A 16,105-nucleotide genomic window follows, 5' to 3' on the forward strand; every position below is an offset into this window, starting at 1 on the left:
ATTACTATTGTAGTTGTATCCCTTATTAATATTGTTGTGCCCTTATTGTTCCCATATTGTTATTATTGTGACCCATAGAATCCCTCTATTGTTATTTTTGTGCCTTTATATTATTATTGTTAGGTCAGCTGGGTTATATTATGACTCCTTAGACTCCTATATATAGAAAGGAGGCTTTGTCATTTGAATCATCCAAGAATTGTTCATTTGTGTAATGTAAAGCTGTTTTCCCCCTTGAAGAGGCTGAATTCTAAGGCATTGATCTATCTTTTCTATCTTTTTGTGAGCTGGTTTCATAAAATTTGGTATCAGAGCTTTGGATTCTAGGTTTTGCTGCTCCAAATAGGTCCTTGTGGCATTTTCGCTATAACTCTTTTTCTGCGATGTTTCAAAAGTAAAAAAAACAACCCATTTGAGAAGAAATTGCATTGAACCTCGGATCTAAATCTCAGAGCTGTTCGTGCTATATTTGTAGATATATGATCTAAGGAAGTTGGTATTTTTGTAGACTCCTGAATTACATTCCAAACAGGTGACCTAGGGAAAATCGTCATAACTTTCTCTCTGAGCATCGGATTGAAATTTCGTCAAAAGGTACAGAAATAAGACGGACTGTAGTTTCTTGTATATAGTTTTTAGAGCCAAAGGTTGAAACAATGACATGTGACACATCGTACAAGTTCCCTCTACTGAACTAGTCTATAATCAGGTCACTATGGGAGACTTTGCATAAATCTTCCCTCGAGAATCCAATTTGGATCATATTGGTGCCATTGGAAAGAAGAAGTAGAGGGCTACTATAGGTCACAATTTAAGAACTCGATGATCCGAAATTACAGAGATACATCATATTCAATATCAAGCTCCTACAAAGTGAAAAAAAGTGTGTAGGTTTTTTTAAATTTTTGCATAAGCTTGGTTTGAAAAATTAGTTTGAAGGAATTCAAAAGGCATAGTGAAGAATTACTATCAATAGTTGATCCCCCGAGGAAGGAAAATGCAAACACCTAGTAAGCAACCTGAAAGCTCTAGCATTACTTGTGAAGAAGAGGAAGAAATGCAACATGAAATATCAAAATTACGAGACCAAATGGAACAAGTGTCACTTGCACAAAAAGTAGCAGAATCTAAGATGGATGGTTTAAAGAAATATGTAGAAGCTAAGATGGATGGTTCAAAGAAAGGCATAGAAGCTGTTAGCGCTTGAAATTTCACCTCAGGCTGAGAAAGGTAAACTTCAAGGCAACATCAAACCACTTAGCCTCGTAGCTAGCCCTACGGGGCAGGAGAGGGCTCTCTCCTGTCTATCTCAGTAAAGATCTTCAATGGGCGAGATGACAAATAGGGAAACACTGATTTTAGGCTAGTAAACTGATCAAAAGGTTTAAATTTGGGATTTTTAAAGTTTTGGTGGAAAATTGGGGAATGGCAATTTCGGGTGCAGGGATTGGACACAGTTTTCGCAGGGGGTTCGTTGGGGAAAGGTAGGAAACAATATTGATGCCTTTGATAGAGATGGATGGATGAGAATGACCGATGAGGAGTTAAGGAGAGCAAGCAATAACCTTGAGTTCCCCTTAAATAGTTGAAAACATTGATATTAAGCAAACTTAAAAGCAGAGCATGACAATCATGAATTCTACTTTAACACTTCATTTGCCTAATTTGCAGAAGGAAAAGAAAGGAAATGATTCACATAACACACTTACAAGTACAAAGAGAAACACACCATCAACACATGTGACCACAAGAATCCCAAAAAGGACTACAAAACCCTGGTCTTCCTTTGCCAAAAATTGCAGAGATACAGTGAGTAATACAATAAGAGCTTCTCCCTCAAGAGTCCAACCATGAAAATGAGCAAGAAAGTACATAATATAGGCCATATAACATCTTTCCCTGCCTCTAGGGGTCGAGCTCACTATCCTAGGAGCTGTTTCAACCAATTCTAAACTAAGCACTGAAAACTAGGCAATCAAAACAACTTGCCTCTATAAGCTAGGAAACCAATTCATTCATTAAATTTTACCTATCTTATGAATGAATCTTCTAGAAGAGATAAATAAGTGTCTCAAAATCATAAAATTACATCATTTACAACAAGGAGGATGAAAATCAACTCCAAAAAGTCAAATCCAATCAAAACTGCGTTTTGCTGAGCTGTAGGTTGAATTCCTGTGCAAACTGCCTGATGGGTCGCGCGCAATTTCTGGACGGGTCGCGCGCCTTTTGAGGCACTTTTGGGGCACTTCTAGGTGTCCAAATGAGACAAAAGTGGGCTTTTTGGAAAGGTATGGATGTCTACCTTCCAACCCAAGTAGAATTTATGAATTTGGTTGTCATTGTCCCCTCCAAAATTGCAATCTCCAAAGACTTCTTTCTGTGTGTCAAAAATGTGGCAGAAAGTCATTTTTTGCTTGTTTTTGACTTTCTAGAGGCCCAAAACTTGGTGAAATTTCTTGGTAATGGCTGAGCAAGTGTAACTTTCCATGAAAAATCCTGAAATGCTGAGTGTTTCCAAAATGGAGTTGCCCAACCAAAGGGTCGCGCACGGCGCGCGACCCATTGGTGGAGAAAACCTGTGTTTGGCACAAAAAATTCACAATTGACAAAATTTTCTCCAAATTTCTTGAAATTTGGGCTGGGAGTCCCCAATAAAGTACCATTCTCAGCCATAGAGGCTTTGGCCAAAATTTGGAGTGGATCGGGCCTTTTCCGTCGTTTTAGTGCCTTGGCCAACCTCCTTGGATCTGGCGATTGTAATTTTGACATTTCTCTAAAACCATGACACCTGTGCAAAAAATGAAGGAGGTTTTTCTTCTCTGGCATGTATTGGACAAAAAACTCTCTTAGTTTTCCAAAATTCACCTTTTATTACTCTGAAACGGCTTTTGAGTGAAACTGATCCCGATGTGTGAAACAAGGAATTTCGTCGAAATGAAGCGAAATGAAGGGGATAAGAGGCTTCTAAATTCTTGGGGAAATGTTTGGAAGTAGGGAGGGATGTTAGGAAGTAGGGGAAAGTGGAATCACGGAGATCGAGTGAGGGGAAGGGGTCCAAAAGGGCAAAACACAGGTCAAACCTACGAAATTGCCAGGTTGTAGCTAGAAACTAGGGTTTGTGCAAAAATGAGGAATTTGGCGGATCTAAGGGATGGGAAGTGTTTAATAAGGTACATGAAGGATAGGGGAAGGTGTATGAACATCTGGATACAAGTTTTGCTAATGATTTGGCCGTCCAAGAGAAATTAACTTTCAAAACCCTAGGAGAGGGAAATGACCTTGCCTAGGCGCAACTGAAGTATGAACAAGATGTAAAATGACTCATTAGACACTGAGATGATAATGACAACCCTATGAATGATGATAAACTCAGCTGAATGGTGACATGGACCGACATTTGGACAGCTTTAGAAGGAGTAAAAGCAAACCCTAGACCTAATGCCTAGTGACCAAATTTTGCTTGAAAACTCTTTGAAATGACAAAATTTGACCTGGACACTTTGAGACCACTTTGTAAGAGCATATTTGATCACTGGAGGAAGGCTGGAAAGACTGACACTAACAGAAGCTAAGATGGATTATTTAAGGAAAGGCATAGAAGCTAAGATGAATGACATGAAAGCTAAGATGTACAATTTGAAGATAGATTTGAAGACAGATTTGAAGATAGGCATGGAAGATTTGAAGACAGATTTGACAAATTTTATACAAGAAATGCTTACTAATGGTGAAAGGGTAGTAAAGGAAACTCATGATGAGAACAAAAGAAATGTTAATCATGATTTCATAGGCTCTAATGTTGGATTGAAGACCCACCATATTCCAAAAATCGATATGAGGAAGTTTGATGGCAAGGATCCCACAACATGGATATAATAGATGGAGCAATTTTTCGATCTCAATAATGTGCAAAACACACAAAAGGTATGTATTACAACTTTATATTTGGAACCAAATCAGTTTGTATGGTATCAATGGCTTTTCACTCGTAAACAAATTATCACTTGGGCCATTTTTACGGAAGAATTGACCACACATTATGAGGATACAAAAAGAAACACTTTTTTTAGCCAATTGATAAGTCTCAAACAAAAGGGTTCAATAATGGAGCACATTGAGGAGTTCCAGAAATTGAACATAACGGTAAAAAATATTCTAGATGAGCGTAGGATTGATGTGTTCATAGAGACTTTAAAGGATAATATCCAACATGATGTTCACCTTTGGGAACTTGATTCATTAGAGAAGGCATTCAGGTTAGCAAGAAAAGTGGGAAGCAAAATTATGGCAACTAGGAAGCATACCATTCACAACTATAAAGATGGAAGCGTTGTTGCCCCTAGTCTTCCACAACCTATGAGGTTGACACCACAACAATTGGAAGAAAAAAGAGCAAAAGGGATTTGTTACAGTTGTGATAGAAAATACACTAAAGGTCATAAGTGTGCTGAGAAGAAATTATTCTACATAGATTATGAAGAGGAAGGAGAAAAGGAGCATGAAAGGTCAAAAGAAGAGCATATACTCTAGGAACAAAGCCTAGATAAAGAAGAAATGAATTTGACCATACCTTGTAATGCATCGGCTGGAATTACCACTCCTCAAACCATCAAGATAGAAGGAAAAATAAAGAAGAAAAAGGTAATAGTGTAGATTGATTCAGAAAGTACGCACAATTTTATTCATTGTAAGATAGCAAAAGAATTGAATTTCTTCCTATATCCAGCACCAAAGTGTCAAGCGATGGTTGCAAATGGAGGAACGATAAATTGCTCTAGAAGGTGCCACAATATCAAGCTATCCATGGGAGAATATGTGTTGACTAGCCCAATGCTTTCCATTCCAATGGGAGATTCTGATGTTGTACTAGGTGTCCAATGGCTATAATCCCTGGGTACAATAGCTTTTAGTTTTCAAGAACTTTTCATGAATTTTTCTGCAGAAGGAAAGGAAGTTGAATTAAGGGGTATTATAGGGAAACCAGGAAAGATAATCAACTCTAATGGTATGACAAAGCTTCTAAAAAAGGAACAGGGAGGTGTAATTGCACAATTATGTTCACTAGATGTTTCCACATCGAAATCATCTATTTCTATAGATCTCGAAAAAGTCTTGGACAATCATTCCAAGGTATTTGAGACTCCCAAAGGTCTCCCACCTTTTCGTGATCATGATCATGCTATTCATCTGATTCCAGGAAGTGTTCCTCCAAACATCACGCCGTACAGATATCCCTATGCCTAAAAGAGTGAAATTGAACGTATGGTTGTAGAAATTCTAGAGGCTGGTATAATTCAACCTAGTCAAAGTTCTTTCTCTGCTCCAGTAGTATTGGTGCACAAGAAGGATGGATCATGGCGCATGTGTCCAGATTATAGGGAGCTCAACAAGCTCACTATTAATGATAAGTTTCCCATTCCTGTCATTGATGAATTAATGGATGAATTGCATGGATCAATTTACTTCACCAAGTTGGATCTTCATTCAGGATATCATCAAATCATAATGAAGACTGAAGACATTCCAAAAACAACATTTAGAACTCATGAGGGTCATTATGAATTTTTGGTCATGCCTTTTGGCCTTACCAATGCACCTTCTACGTTTCAAGGTTTGATGAATTCCATTTTCAAACCCTTCCTTAGAAAATTTGTGTTAGTATTTTTTGATGATATACTAATCTACAGCAAGTCTTGGAAGGATCATGTTGAACATGTTGATAGGGTGCTACGACTATTGGAGAAGAAACAATTATATGAAAAAAGATCCAAATGTTTCTTTGGAGTACAACAAGTGGAATATCTGGCTCATATTGTATCTCATGAAGGAGTTAAGGTAGACCCCAGCAAAATTAAAGCCATTAAGGAATGGAAAATCCCCACATCCATAAAGCATCTATGAGGATTTCTCAGGTTGACAGGGTATTATCACAAGTTTGTTAAGAATTATGGGAGAATAGCAGTACCTCTAACAACATTATTGAAGAAAGATGCATTTTCATGGACTCCAGAATCAACAAAGGCCTTCGAACATCTTAAAGAGACAATGTGCCAAGCAACGGTCTTAGCTACATGGGACTGCACAAAAACCTTTATTGTGGAATGTGATGCTTAAGGAAATGGAATTGGTGTTGTTTTAATGCAAGATAAAAGACCCATTGCTTTTGAAAGTCATCCAATCAAAGGAAAGTTTTTACACAAAGCTATTTATGAGAAGGAAATGTTGGCAATGCTACATGCACTTAAGAAATGGCGACCCTACCTAATGGGAAGACACTTCAAGGTAAAAATGGATCATGATAGCCTTAAATACATTTTAGAACAAAGATTATCCTCTGAAGAGCAACAAAAGTGGGTCATAAAGATGTTGGGTTATGACTTTGAAATCATCTACAAAAAAGGGAAGAAAAATGTGGTGGCAGATGCACTCTCAAGAAAGGATGAGGATGTGGAAGCATTGTTGTGCGCCATTTCTATTATCCAACCAGATTAGATAAATGAAGCAAGGGAGGAATGGAAGAATGATGAAGAAGTGTGGGCACTTATTCGAAAGTTACAACAAGATTCCAGTACATTTGATACATTTAGCTGGAAAAATGATGTGTTATGGCACAAAGATCACTTAAACCTCTCTAAGAATTCACAACTCAAAAAAAATATTCTTATGGAGTTGCACACTTCTCCCTTAGGAGGGCACTCAGGATTTTTAAAAACTTACCACAAGGTTAAGAAGGTTTTTTTTTGGGATGGCCTTAAATCAGATATTGAAAAGTTTGTGGCATAAAGTTTGGTTTGCCAACAAAATAAAGTTGAAACAATTAATACCCTGGGTCTATTACAACCTTTATCCATTCGAAGCCAATGTTGGGAGGAGGTTTCAATGGATTTTATCACAGGTTTACCCAAGTCTGAGGGAAAGAGTGTCATCATGGTGGTAGTTGACAGACTTACCAAGTATGCACACTTTTGTGCATTATCACATCCATTTAAAGCCAGTACAATTTATACTGCATTTATGGAAACAATTCAAAAGCTACATGGAAACCCAAAGAGTATTGTAAGTGATAGAGATCCAATTTTCACTAGAAATTTTTGGACAGAATTATTTTCTTGTCTTGGTACTCAGTTAGCTCATAGCTCATCTTATCATCCTCAATCTGATGGGCAAACTGAGATAGTAAAAAAAAATTTGGAACGATATCTTCACTACTTTTTATCTGATAAACAAAATAATGGGTCAAATGGTTGCCTCTGGCTGAATGGTGGTATAACACTTCGTTCCATACAGCAACAAAAATGACCCCATTTATGGCACTTTATGGATATCAGCCACCATCCATCACATCATATTTAAGAGAAAATTATAAGGTTCAAGCAGTGGAACATCACATCGAGCATCAAAAAGTCCTCCAACTCTTAAAGGATAACCTCATGTTGACGTAGAATAGAATGAAACAACAGGAAGATCAACATCGTAGTGAAAGAAGTTTTGATTTGGGTGATTGGGTATTCCTATGGCTACAACCATATAAAAAAATGTCCCTCAAGCAAGCTAAGAAGGATAATAAATTATCACAAAGTATTATGGTCCATACAAGGTGTTGTAAAAGATTGGTACTATGGCATACAAATTGGAGCTTCTTGCAGCTTCTTGAGTGCACCCGGTTTTCCATGTTTCATGTTTAAAGAAGGTTATAGGTGACAAGCTCCCAGTTCAAACAATATTGCCAGAACTTGACGAGGAAGGAAAAATTATATTGGAACAAGAAGCAGTGACAGAAACAAGAACTCGAAAACTATGAAATCGATCAATTTTAGAGTATCTCATCAAGTGGAAGAACTTATCCACTGAGGATTCCACATGGGAGGATGAGAATTTTATACAGAAACATCCAGAACTACTCAAGCGTTGAGGACAACACTTTTTGAAGGAGAGGGGCATGTTAGGTCCCTATAATAGTAGTGATTACCCCATTACTATTATAGTTGTATCCCTTATTAATAATGTTTTTCCCCTACTGTCCCCATATTGTTATTATTGTGCCCCATAGAATCCCTCTATTGTTATTTTTGTGCCTTTATATTATTATTGTTAGGTCCGCTAGGTTATATTGTGACTCGTTCGACTCCTATATAGAAAGGAGGTTTTCTCATTTGAATCATCCAAGAATTGTTCATTTGTGTAATGTAAAGGAGGTTGCCCCCTCGAAGAGCCTGAATTCTAAGGCGTTGATCTATCTTTTCTATCTTTTTGTGAGTTGGTTTCATAACAAAAATTATACAGTAACTGAAAAGGAGTTTTTAGTTGTCATTCATGCCATTAATAAATTCATACATTACATCACTGGCTATGAAAGTTTTGTTCATATGGACCATTCTGCCATTAGATATTTAATGAACAAACTAGTTGCTAATGGTAGAGTAAGAAGATGGCTATTACTGTTACAAGAATTTAATATCACCATTCTAGACTCACCTGGAAAACAAAGCACAATTGCTAAATTTTTATCTATAATTCAAAATGATAACAATGATACACCTATAGAGGATAAATTTCCTTATCAATAAATTTTTGCAGTATCTACTAAATCACCTTGGTTTACATATATTGCCAATTATTTAGTTACAGAGAATTTACACTCCTATTTGTTTCCTAGAGAAAGGAGAAGAATAATCCAAACAAGCGGATGCCATTCTTTGTTAAATGAAGAATTATACAAGACAGGACCAAATATCGTCATCCGAAGGTGTGTAAGAGAAGATGAGATACCTGAGATACTTAAGCCATGCCATGATGAACCATGTGGAGGTCATTTTGTTGATAAAATAATTGCTTACAATGTCCTTTTCTTAGGATATTATTGGCCTTCCATTTTTGAGGATGACAAGGAATATGTGAGGAGGTGTGATAGCTATCAAAGAATGGGGAAACTTGTTCTTTCAGATGAAATGCCACTACAACCTCAGGTACTCATTGCACCTTTTGAAAAATGGGCTTTGGATTTTGTTGGACAAATTAATTCATCTTAACATATATATATATATATATATATATATATATATATATATATCTTTTATGTAGTGATTATGTTACTAAATGGGTAGAAGCTAAATAACTTTCTTTTACTACTAAAATGTTGTAGTTCCATTTCTTTTTTAGGATATTTTTACTCATTTCTTTTATCCCTTTCTTTTAAAAAAAATAAAATAAATAGTTATAGCATTATTGATTTTCTTCATCTTTGATAACTTTCTATAGCCAATTTGACAGAAACCTCTGATGATAGAATTGAAGTAATGATTGGCTCCCTCGACTGCAAAGTACCTGAAGACAACATAAAAAGGCAACCAAAGGTTAGAAAGCAAACAATTCAAAGGTATGCACTTATTTAATTTAATAATAAGGATCAAAACATTACATATGTGAATTATAAGACATGGTACTACCAAAACTCAAAATCATTATTACAAAGAGTTGATTGTGTCATGTCAAATCGTATATAATCCGCCATTCACTCGAAGTCATCAGAACTCATGTTCTGATCCATTGAACTGATCGCCCAAATCATAAACATGAATTCTCTTAATAGTTAGATTCTACCAAACTCCGTTAGATCCTCACTACCTACAGTCTTAGTATTCCATCGCTCACACTCTTGGCTTTTCCGCTCCAAAAGCCCTATCAAGCCATCCTACCCTCTAAAACAAAATAGTTTTTGAAATGAAGCTTCTCGATCATGGGAGTGATAGTCATAACAGAGCCAACAGGGAAGAAATTTTTGGAGGGATATCCACAGACAAAAGAATTGTTGCAAAACGTGTAGTGGCTAGAATTTATGGAGAAAATCGATGGCTTCCATAAAGAACTGACCAAATCCTTTGCCAGGGCTTTTGATGGAGTTGAAGTGGATATGGGAGACATAAAATTCAAAGTAATAGAGTAGTTTATAGCTGTAGCTACTGGACTACGACAAATTGGAGAAAAACTGGTTAAAAAATAGAGGTATTGAAAGAGAATACTGGAAGAGTTTCCTGAAGAAACCAAGCATGTACACCAACATTTTGAAGAAGGGAATTATAAGAATAGAATTAAAAAGTAAGTGGAGGAATTTGCTTCTAATAATCCAAAAATTTGTTACCTATGAAGGAAGTTTTAGATGTATGTAATTCTATGATATTTAGTTGCTAATGAATTTTCTTGAAGAAAATGAGATAAATCTTCCATATTTCTTGTTGAATAGTCTAAGAAAGATGTCAATGAAGTTTAAAGGAGAATTTAGTTCATAGATAATATAATGTATCACCATGTTCTAGTCAAAATACTTGTTGAGTTTCATATCCAAAACATAGGTGATAATTGGGAAATGTTTTTAGTAAGGAGTCACTTTCAGGAAGATACTCATGGGTAGTCAAATAACAATAGATGTAAGAGGGGAAGGAAAAGAAAAATTGATAGGACACTGGAACAAGAACCATAGTAGTCACACGAATTGTCAGAGAATGACATCCCTATTGCAGAAGTTTTAGAGAAAATAAACAAAATAAAAGTTAGAAGAAAGAATTCGAGTAAAGAGATAGAGATTTCACCTCAAACAGAGAAGCCTAAAATAAAAATGAAGAAAACTAAAAAGACCCATATCGTAGGTCTAAGAAGGAGTAACAATCTCAACTCAACAAAAGAATTACCCTGAAAGAGCATACAACATATCAATGAAGAAATAGAAGAGGACTCAGAGGCAGAAGAAGATCGAATTTCTCCAAGAACATCACCAAGGGTTTCATCACCAACTTTCACCTCACCTCCTCAGAGTCTAAGATGAAGAACACCAGAAATTGATCCTGTGTAATAAGAGATTTATGATTATATTGAATCCCTGGAGAAAAGGGATGTAGCCAGAACATAAATTCCAATTCAAGAGGAAGAAGAAGTCAAGTTTAATGAACCATAAGAACCTCCAGTAATCAACATATTAAAACAGGAACTCTTCGAACTGGAGACATTAAGTCATTACATTAAAAATGAAAATCAAGCCTTGAAAGCACAAAATGAAATACAAGTAGCTAAGAGTGAAAACCTCCTTTTACATCTAAGTTTGTGGTTTAATAAGAACAAGAAACTGAAGAAGAAAAACATGAATTTACAGAGACAGGTTATAAACTTGAATTACAAGATCCTCATGAGGAAACCAAGGATGTAAATGACTGGAAAGGAAGTGAAAAGGATGGAGTTAGATGTACTGGTAGAAGTATCTAAGCAAATGCAGTAGTTAAAAAAAGATATCAATTTTTTGTTTTGTATGAGGACATACAAAATATTTAGTGCAAGGAAATGTAGAGTTCCATAACTATTTTGTTTTGATTCCCTTTTTCCTCCATTTTCCTCTTTTCCATCATCATTATCAATTCAGTAAAAGCAGTAAACCATAGATTTTGATAAGGTAAAATCTCTCATATTTCTTAATTTTTATATTCATTAATGTTTCTTCTTATTATGTTAAAGATTGCATTGGATAAAGAATTAACATGATTATGCAACTATTTTATAAATTTGCAGCTACCTCCATTGTTTGCGGGGTTTTGGTGCGCAACGAAGCAAAGAAGCACATGAGCGGTTGAATATCAATCCCCTCATGGATCTCCTCCTATTCGCTCAATCCAATTCACTAAAGGAATCACACAGTGGTGCGATCAAAGGCACGGGTCAAACACGTAGCAATAGAAGTCTGAATGCATCACATTTCTCTGATTTTCTTTCTAACTAGAAAATCGTCGAGATAACGCTTCTACTGTTAAGTTTCAAATTTGAATAAGGATTGATTAAAATACCTATAGGCATAGAACTCTCAAACTTTTGAGCACACATTTTATATATAAACATCTATCCTCTGCAAGGTATAACAAGAAAGTAACAGTTAAATTTATGAAGAATTGTGAAACATACCTTTGTTATCATATAGAATTAAAGTTACCTTTCTGATATTCAATGCGTATGTGAGCATGATTTACACCTACTATATGTGGAGGGCCACTGCAGACAGTCGAGGTTTAGATTATTTCATTTTATTGATTCTGTTAACATATTGTCATTTCATTTTAGTTTAGTTTCCTTGTTTCTATGTTTCATGATTTCATTATAATTCAATTAAATCTCGTTATTTTGTTATTTCATTTGCACTTAAATTTATTCACGGTCATTTAATGGTTTAGTTCTTCAATGTTTTTCGCTTAATTACAACCAGTATTTTTATGCTTTTAGAATCATAACTTGTATATATTCTGTAGTCAGCATTAGAATATTACTTTCATGCTTTTTAGAATCAAAGTTTGTATATACTTTGCAAACCTCTTTTCAAGGATTTTTTTCTTACTCTTAGAATCATTTGAATTTCAATACTCTATTTTATAGTAGCATGTTGTTTAGGATAGATTCCTAATGTTAGAATGATTAACATAAGATGATTTTGAATGATACTTAATATAGGTATGACCTGGTAAATCAGTCTAACAATAGCTTAACCTCCACTTATTAATTTATAGAAACCTAACTCTAATCTAATAGAAACCTAGACAACAACGAAAAACCCAACACAAGTGTAACCATCATATTACAAACTAAAGGAAAGGATTATAGTATATATAGTGCACTTGCACTTCATAAGTTTACCAACTACGGTCGATAATTTATGTTTGCAATTTAAGAAAATTCAATTGACCAAACAAACCTTCACTAGAGAAAATCCGTACCCCTAGAGAAAATCATGCAGTTGATAAATACAAAAATGGAACTTCAACAAAACCTAGTGTGATTCTATGTAGCAGGTATGAAGTTATAGATACTAGAGTTAATTTCAAGTTATATTTTGGATGGTTTCATTTATAGTCATGTTTTGTTACCTAGTGAAGATGAGGATAATGTCGAGCTTCTTAGAGATGATTATTAGTATGCCATGGCCATTATTGAAAAAGAAATCCCGTCGAATTTAATAAACTAACAACTACATGCAAGGATAAAGAAAGGTTATTGGAGATTTGTGATGATAAAGAAAAGGATATCAAGGAGGATATTGTTAATTTCAGGACCCGGTTGGAAAAGTAAAAAAGAGTTGAAGAAGTATTAAGAAAATAGTACAGAGCAAAGGAAGGTCAGTATGGGAAATAAGAAGCTAAGGTGATCTCCATGAGGAAGTAGATGAAGATGGAAAAGAGCCATGTAGCCTTGGATACTTTTCTTGATAAGAAAAAAGCGCCAATGGGTAGATATGGTATTGGTTTTCAGAAGGGAGAGTCCAATTCTCATGCAGGAAAGAACAACAAGGTAGGACAAAAAAGACCTATAATGAACAATAGTAGTGGCAAGAGTAGAAAAGAAGGAAGCAAGAAACAAATCCAACAACAACATAGAGGAAGATGTCAAGGAGCACCTTCTTTCAGAAGATCTTTTGCTCCAAGAGAGGATTGTGGAAAATATTCCAAATTACAAAGGAATCAAAGTGCCCTTGCTCCTTTGATGCATGAGGTACAATGTTACAACTGTGACAACTTATGTCATGTTGTAATGAATTGTATGAGAAGAGTGTACATATCTAGTCAACATAGCTTGCAATAATATGAGTAGTAGTGTACATTGACCATCATGTATAATTGTGATTTTAATGGTTATTGTTACTTATGGAACCTTTTTTACCATAGTGTAATTGATTTCAGATGTAGCCCTTGGAGGAGAGGCACATTTCATCTGAGGCATAAAACTAGCATAAGAAACATGAGATTTGATCCTCTTACTTCATATCTTCACCATGTGGAGTGTTATATGTGCCACCACTTTGGCCAGATGGTGAGACTGTGTGTTGCCTAGTTATTCAAGGAAAATAAGAATGAAAACTTAATAAGAATGAAAATAAGCAGCTTAAGACTAGGTGGAGAATGAAGGAGCAAATCGTGAAGTAGAGAGATCATCCTCCTCTATAGTTCATGGTTACCTCATGGATATTCATAGTAGACTAAAAACTTTTTGAGAGGTTCATAACCTCTTTTGTGTGAGAATGAGGCGTTGTTAGCAACAGATAACATGTACAATAACATGGACAAATGGTAGTAGTCCCATTACATGTTCTGAAGGAGCATGTTAAACTTGCGGTCAACATGTTGTTGATTATTTCAAGGGGAGTCTTTAACTTAGACCCTCACATATGTTGGCGTTGTTCTTCAGTGTTGGCATTGTTATTCAATGTTGGCATTTCCCTTTTCCAATAATGTCAAAGGGGGAGATAATTTAAAGCTTCTTCCCATACATTAAATAGTGAAACATAGCCATGATTTCAATGGGGGAAAGACTAGATTAAGTCAAGAGGATATGATAGGGAGAATTACCTTTAATCTTGATATTTTAGGTTATACATTTATTTTCTATCAACTTGATCTTCCTCCATGATTCTCTAGATATATTGAAACCTAACTTCACATCCTTATAAGATAAATAGCATGATGAGAGTCTCAAAGAGTCCAAACCTAGATATGAATCATCTGGCAGCTATTTTCAATCTCATAATAAGATTTGTAGTTGTCAACAATCCATTTCTCAATTCTATAATTCCAATTGAGTTAATGATGAATGTCAATAGCTAAATATTGGTATGAAAAACCTTCTCCAAGTAATTTTTATCATAGGTGAAATTGTCATGGTTGAAATTTTTGGATCTAATTATCATGACTTTAGCCTTGTTGATATTAATCATCATACCCATCTTGGAGTAGTAGTCATGGAGTATTTTAAGTTTTTTTTCTAGATCCTCATGGATTCTGGATAGAAGAATAATATCACCAACATAACAAAGAAGAGTATTGACCATACTAGCAAGTTTGGGGCCAATGCATCCCGCAACATCCAAGTATGTTTATAGCTTATCTATCTACATGCAAAAAAGGGTAGGGGATAGGGACGCCATTTCTTAACACTGATATTGCATTTAATTTCTTTAGACCAACCCTCCATTGTATTAATCTTGGAAACAACGTTCTGGTATAGTTTAATCATGCCAAACTTCAACTCAAGAGGAATTGTTATATCTTCAAGCCTTTGCCATAACTTATATGTTATATCTAAATACAATAAAACAATATAATGGATTTGTTTTACTATTGTAGCATTCCTTAGTAATGATCCTAAGAGTGATAAGATGGTCAATAGTTGAGTGATGTTTCATAAAACCATATTTCACTTCCTCTTTTACCATGGATTTCAAGCCATATACTAATCTTATTTTCCAAAATGAGCCCATAAATCTTGGCTAAAATGTGGCTAATTATTGTTGAAAATGCAGTAAGAAGAATCTTAGTTTGGTTTTCCTTTGTCAAACTAGAGAAAATTTGAATTTACATTTCAACAGAAAACTTGGATGAGGTTACTTGAGTGACATGGTTTGTGTCACCCAATTAGCTTAGATAATTTGAGTTGGAAGACTTGCGTTCAGTTGAGAATGAGTTATTTCTAATTTATAACAATCTAAATCAATTAAATTGAGCTATTTTTAATTAAATTAGTTCTAGCTATTAGAGGAACTAGTGGAAGGCCATGTTCTATAGTGTGACTTCAGTCACATTCAATGATCAACCGGTTAACTGATCAACCAACCCAAAATAATTGTTGCATGTAGAGAATTTGAGTTACGCAATTGAGGTGGAGGTTCCAAGTCAATGTACTATCAGTTGTAGACTATTCCCATGTATACATGTGGTGCATGGAATCGTAGATCAACCTAAAGGAATTGCACAATCTAGGTTGAGGAATTTCCTAATTTATAGGGGAATAATTCCTTAAGGAATGCCACAAGGAAATACGATCTTAAAGTGATTGAAAATTGGTTACCAGATTCAGCCAGTCACATAGAGGGGTAAACTATACACTTGTAGGTTGTGCTTGTGTATTCATCCATGTTCTTTAGTTAATGAAATATAAATAGGAAGGGTTTTCAAGCAGTTAGTTTCCCTTAGATAAATCTTTGTGTATGCGTGTGATTTCTTGATGCATGTTTATGATAGGTGTTTTAAATTGTGAATTGAATCCCACAAAGTAGTAGAGTAGATTTGAGTCTTTTGATTTAGTA

This window comes from Pinus tabuliformis, chromosome 7 (genome assembly GCF_031772625.1).
Source record: "Pinus tabuliformis cultivar Carrire ecotype Pingquan chromosome 7, CPIR1, whole genome shotgun sequence".
NCBI lineage: Eukaryota > Viridiplantae > Streptophyta > Pinopsida > Pinales > Pinaceae > Pinus > Pinus tabuliformis.